General features: G+C 34.8%; 1 protein-coding gene across 1 annotated transcript in view; it reads right to left on the minus strand.

Moving 5' to 3' along the window:
* The window catches only part of LOC107599273 (uncharacterized), a 40,636-nt gene that overhangs the window by 33,244 nt on the left and 809 nt on the right, over nt 1-6,583 (minus strand). The window lies entirely within an intron of this gene.

Genomic DNA, 6,583 nt, shown 5'->3' on the forward strand with positions numbered 1-6,583 from the left:
TATATATATATATATATATATATATATGAAGAGTTCAGATGCAAAAGCCTCTAAGTGCCATTTGCAATTTTCATCTAAACTGAGTATTTATATCAGTCTGCTTTGTTTAGGTTCAGTAATTTTACTCTAATGGCAATGTATAGGTCATTTTCTATGCAATTAAAGTGAAATAACTGAACATGAATATAGGGGCCTGATAAAAACGCTCATTTTAGAAGAAAATTTCAGACGGCATTTAGAGGCTTTTGCATCTGAACTCTTCATAAATATATATATATATATGTGTGTGTTTATATGTGTGTATATATATATATATGTGTGTGTGTATGTATAACGGTATATGTGTATGTATATATATATATATATGTGTGTATGTATGTGTGTATATGTATATTAGGGCTGTGCGATTTGGTGGAAAATATCAAATTGCGATTTTTTTGGACAGATATTGCGATTTGATTTGCGATTTAAAATTTGCAAAGTCAAGATTCAGCTCAATATTGCCAATAATGTGCAGCACAGTATGGGTATCATTACCCTGCTGAAAAAAACAATAGAAACCATCACAGAAATTCTTATAGTTTCTATATTAAACCATTACAAAATTCCTTTTTGTTTTGGGCATTATTCCAATAGGAATTACTGTTGTTCTATTGGTTGCCATCTGCCAGATTACATCCCACCAATAGAATCCATCAAATAGACACCATTATAGTTTACATTAAAACCAATACAATTCCCATTATAACCCTGAAATCCATTAAATTTGTTATTGTGTTTTGGGAGGGGTTCTATTGGGGGGGTTTTTCAGCAGGCTAGATTATAATGGTATAACTACTTTTACAGAATTAACTTAATTACTGAATTTCACGGAAAATATGTTAATTTTTTTATAAATAAAGAACAGTATTTCTTAAGTCAATTATTAAAGTATTACATATGTTACACAGGCTGATTTATTCATTTGAAGTATTTGGGATTTTAAGAACAAGTGGAAACTGTGCTGAATGTTTCATTTCATCCAAGTGAAATTAGCAAGCAGTTAGACTGAATTTACATTCATTTTAAACGTGGCGGCAGTTGTGAGTCGACACAGGTTGTGCGCGTGCGTCAAGCCTCATCCATACTGCCAGATGCATTTGTGGAGACTTGCGGAGCCGGGTGCGGGTATAAACGAGCATTACGAGACAGGCTGCGTGAGTGCGGCAAGTACCGTCAGGAATTGTAGGTGGGGGGAGTGAATGACCAAATTCAGTAACCACAACTGAGGTGAGACCCTTGAGCAAGCAGCAAAAAATGGCTGCCCACTGCTCCAGGGGTGTGTGTGTGTGTTCACTACTGTGTGTGTGCACTTGGATGGGTGAAATGTAGAGCAGAAATTCCAAGTATGGGACACCATACTTGGCCACACGTCACGTCACTTTCACTTTCAAGTTGAAATTTGAGTCGAAATGCCTTGTAGGCCTACAGCCAATTTGATTTTACTTTTAAAAAGTATGTAAGTTGAAGAAGGTAGAATTTTTTACAATGTAGCTGAAAAATTTTTAAGTTGGTATATCTTTTTTTCAGCTAATGTTTATTTTATTTCAAGTAGCATTTTTGTTTATTGTTCTAGGTTTAGATTTTTTATAATAGCCCTGGAACATAAATCAGCCAGCAAGGGTCCTGATCATAGACTGTATAAAAACATGGACATAGTGTTCGTGACGTCACCCGTAGGTTCCTGAAGAGCGTTTTTGAAGCTCAAAGTGGGCGGGGCCGGCCGTCGCCATCTTGGCAGCGCGTCACCGCGCGTCACTCCCGGATAATCGAAAATGGGCAAAAAGGCGGAAGCTGGTTGCTGAAACCACACCCACTTAGTTCGACGGTGGTGACAGCAGCGGCAATCCACCTGTCACTCAAGTGGCCACGCCCTTAATTATGCAGAACTTTAAGGCTTAATATAATTTAAACGGATGACTTATAAAAAAATTCACCCCCCTCACAGTCGTCATGAAGAGCAAAATTAGCTATATAGACCAAAATGATTTTTTAAACCAGGTTGTAAACATGTTTTTTCTGCTGTAAAGTTGGGCATTTTAACATGGGATTGACTCCTTTTTGCAGCCAGCCTCTAGTGGCCAGTTGACGAATTACAGTTTAAGTCACTTCCGTGTTGGCTTCACGAGAGAGAGCGGGAGGTTGCCGCTTGGTCCTGATTCACTAACCCAACTAAACTTTGCAGGAAAGCAGCTCAACAGAGAATGAGGAACTCTGCTCTAAAATATTCGTACATGTAACTGATGACTACATTTCCTACAACATGAATCAAAGCATCACTGGTATTTATCAACAACACAACAACATTGTGATTTTAATATGGGACAGCCCTAGAAATGACAAATCTATTTACAGTACACTAACTACAGAAATAGGGAGCTGAATGAGACACATCCTATATCTGTAGGGCCCTATAAATTTGCTACACACATAGTGAAGTACGCGTGACGCTTGCTGTGTTTTCAGCCTCTGCCGCCTCAATATATATGAGTATGAACATAATCTCCAGAACTGCTCTGAGAGTCACTTTATGAGCATTTTACCATTTCATTTGAGAAAAACTATCATCATATCATATAAAAAACTGAAACTTAAAGGTCTTCACAGCAACATAAAATAAAAGTTAGGTTTAACTTGAAACTGTGACAGAAATATAAGACTTAATGTAATAATAGTACTTCTACTACTTATAATAAAATTATTATTAAAACATAATTTTTTAAGGAATAATCACACAATTTTTCTTCCATGTTTTAATTTTATCCGTAAACCTCTTGTGCAGCACTTTGTTTGAAAAAAATGGAAGCGTTTAATTTTCATTTGATTAAAAGATAAGCTATCTTTTAAACTAGATCAACTATCTACCCAACCAACCGAAGAACATTCTGATAACCTAAAAAAAACTTCTTTTTTTCGCTATAAAGTGAAGAAAGAATGAAAAGGCTCCAAGGATGCTAAAGGTTCTTCATGGAACCATAGATAACAATGAAGAACCTTTTTTTTTTACGTTTTGGACTCAGAACTCTTTTTTTGTTTTGATCCAAACGTAACATTCAGTCACTGTGTTGGTTGTGTCTCTCTACTTGTGACTCTCTAGAGATGACACGCTGTAGAGGGGAAAAAAACCTGAACAACTCAGCGCCGGGGGCCAATGGGGACCTCAGTTGGAGACTTTACTGTCGCTGCTTCATGGTAACCATGAAACATAGAGCTACAGGTGATATTTTAGTCACCTTTGAGGGTCGCTTCTTCCTTTAAAGGGGTCATGAACTGCCTTTTTTCATTATTTTGTGCTGTTCTCTGACATCCACTTATAATGTTATCAAAATCTTTACATCAAAACAACATCATAATTTAGAAGTAATAGGCATATTTTCTCTCCTGTTTTGACCCCCCTCATCAGAACTCTGTTTGAATAGGCGTGGCGGATTGTAGACTCGGAAGTAAACGCCCACTGCTATGATTGGCTAACAGTTGCGTTGTGTATGTTTGACAGCCTACATCCTTCATAGATGGACGCTGCTGTGATTTAGGTTAAAAACACATAAATACTCAGTGCATATCAAACTATCTGTAATAACAGACAAAGCAATAGTGATCACGTAATAAAAACAGTTACTCACACTTGTGTGGTGAGACATTATTGTCGGCACAGCAACATCTTTTAGTTTCAATCTTTCTGAAAATCCTGTGTTGAATTGTGCCTTGTTTGTAAACGAATCCGCGGTAAAATGAAGTGAACAAAGGACCAAGTTCATACTGACGCGGTCTAGAACTTCATTCAAAATAAACTTCATCCACTCTTTCCTAATGTTGGGATCAGAAGGAAGGCAATGCAAAGACAGTGTATTGTTGTCTTTATGTAACATATCCATTTTTATAAATAGTTATGATGAGGTCTTCACCTGCATATACACTACCATTTAAAAGTTTGGGGGCAGTAAAATAACTTTTTGGAAGAAGTGAATTTTTTCAGCAAGATGCATTAAAATGATCAATGACAGTCAAGACATTTATAATGTGACAAAAGATTTCAAATAAACGTGGTTCTTTTGAACGTTATATTAAATCGAAGATTGCTGAAAAAAAATCCACAAAAATATGAAACAGCACAACTGTTTTCAACATTATTAATAATGTTTCTTGAGCAGCAAATCGGCATATTAGAATGATTTCTGAAGGATCATGTGACACTGAAGACTGGAGTAATGATGCTGAAAATTCAGCTTTGCATCACAGGAATAAATTACATTTTAAAATATATTCACATACAAATATTTCACAATATTACTGTTTTTACTGTATTTTTGATCAAATAAACGCAGCATTGGTGAGCATAAGAGACTTCTTTCGAAAACATTTAAAAAATCTTACAGACTCCAAGTTTTTGAAAGGTAGTGTATCTAATAAATGGACTAAATACAAGTTTATCTGGCATTTTCAATAGTAGACAGCAATCATAAAAATAAAGCTTGCATGGTTATGTCCATTTTAGATTTATGCAAAAATCCATCTCTGAAAAACACTTGTGCTATATAAAGCATCATGAGGGCTGTTATTCTAACATCAAAGAGTTCAAACATAAAAACACGGATCTGGACCCTTCAAAGGAATCGCAGCGGCGCATCATTGATCATCCCATTATGAAGTGTTGTTCTCATCTGTTCCGCAGAAGTGCCTGAACTCTCTAATGTGCAGATAAATGGCCGCTATCACCCCCCGTTTTTGACCCAAAATGAGCAGACACCTGTTTCCCACCCGTCTCACGAAGGCATGTGCTGAAATTCCACAATTACCTAATAGAGGCAGATTAATACAGTGAACCCCAAAAGAGTATCTGGACACTTCAGCTCACTTATAATATATGAAATTTGTTAAAAAAAAAAATCTAATGAAACCCAATCATAACTTAATTATTATTTTCAAAAAAAGAAAAAAACATTACAAACATGAATCAGGAATTTTTGAGTCATGAATGTCCACACATTTTCATAGGATTACCCATGTCTTAGCAAAACATGCTTTTTCATAAAAGGTCAAAAACGTAATGGCCTTGACACACAAATGTCCAAAATTGTGTCAGAGAGTATGTATTGCAGATGACGAAAAACTCGCTTCTTGACCATTAATAAAGTACATTCTGAAAGTATTATTAATAATATATGTTTTTAATTCACTGCTTATTTAATACAGAGATTATTCTAAATATTTTAATAATAATATTAAATGTATATGTGTGTGTGCATGTTTATGTGGTTTATGAGGACACAAATTTGTATAATAACATGGGTATGACATAGGTATTACAACGAGAAGGTGATTTATGAGGACATTTTCAGTGTCCCCGTAATTCAGAAGGCTTATAAATAATTCAGGCTTATAAAATCTAAAAATGCAGAAAGTTTCCTGTGAGGGGTAGGTTTAGGGGTAGGGTTGGTGTAGGGCAATAGAAAATACGGTTTGTACAGTATAAAAACCATTACGCCTATGCAGAGTCCCCTTAAACCATAAAAACAAACCTGTGTGTGTGTACACAATACACAAAAATATTTAAAATATATTTATAAATTCATAAATTGAAAACATTTTCAGTGTACATAAATCATTTTGGTATGAATATTCTAAATACACTGTAAAAAAACTTCTGAAAAATTTACGGTAAAAAAACGGCAGCTGTGGTTGCCGGAATTTTACCGTAAAAATACGGTAGCAACGTTTTAGGTTTTAACTTAAATTTACAGTTTAATACCGTAATTTCATTAACTGATATAATGTTGATATACCAACCTACTGAAGTACTGAAATCAGTTTTGTACCTTTGTAATACACTGATAACCACCAAATGCAGGTGGTGATGAGAAATCACATGATGAACCAAAGCCCATCACAAGCAGCTTATAAATAATAACATATATAGAAGGTGCACAGAGTCATTCCCACAAACACTAAACACCATCATGATAACACACATGAAACTGAAATAATGCAATAAACATTCATTTAACAACATTAGGTGTAACACACAACCCTAATATACAAAACTGATAAGAAAAAACTAAGAAGAAACATAGTTATTTCAACAAAAAAACATCAAATTTGAAATGTAACGCAGGGAATTCTGGGAATGTCAATTTACGGTTATTCACTATACGGTCTTTTTTACTTCCAAAAACGGTATACTACCGTAAAATTAATGTCCAATACATGTAATGTCCAAAACAGTTTTTCACCGTATATAGTAGGGGCATTTACCGTTAACCATTTAACAGGTTTTTACTGTAGCATTTTTACAGTCTTTTACCGTTAAATTCACGGTCATTTTTTACAGTGTATCTTAAAACAAAATTGTCACTACTTATTAAAAAAATTATTCAGCCTTTGGAAGATTTTCACAGTTACACAACATAGACATTTTTTACTTTAATACAAAAATATATTGTAATTCAAACATTTAAAACTAGTCATTTTGATATGAACAGTACTGTCAATAACTTGATGTAAACTGTCACGTGACCCTAAAATTAACTGCAAAATCTGAGGGGAG

Source organism: Sinocyclocheilus grahami, unplaced genomic scaffold (genome assembly GCF_001515645.1).
Source record: "Sinocyclocheilus grahami isolate Dianchi unplaced genomic scaffold, SAMN03320097.WGS_v1.1 scaffold263.1, whole genome shotgun sequence".
Taxonomy (NCBI): domain Eukaryota; kingdom Metazoa; phylum Chordata; class Actinopteri; order Cypriniformes; family Cyprinidae; genus Sinocyclocheilus; species Sinocyclocheilus grahami.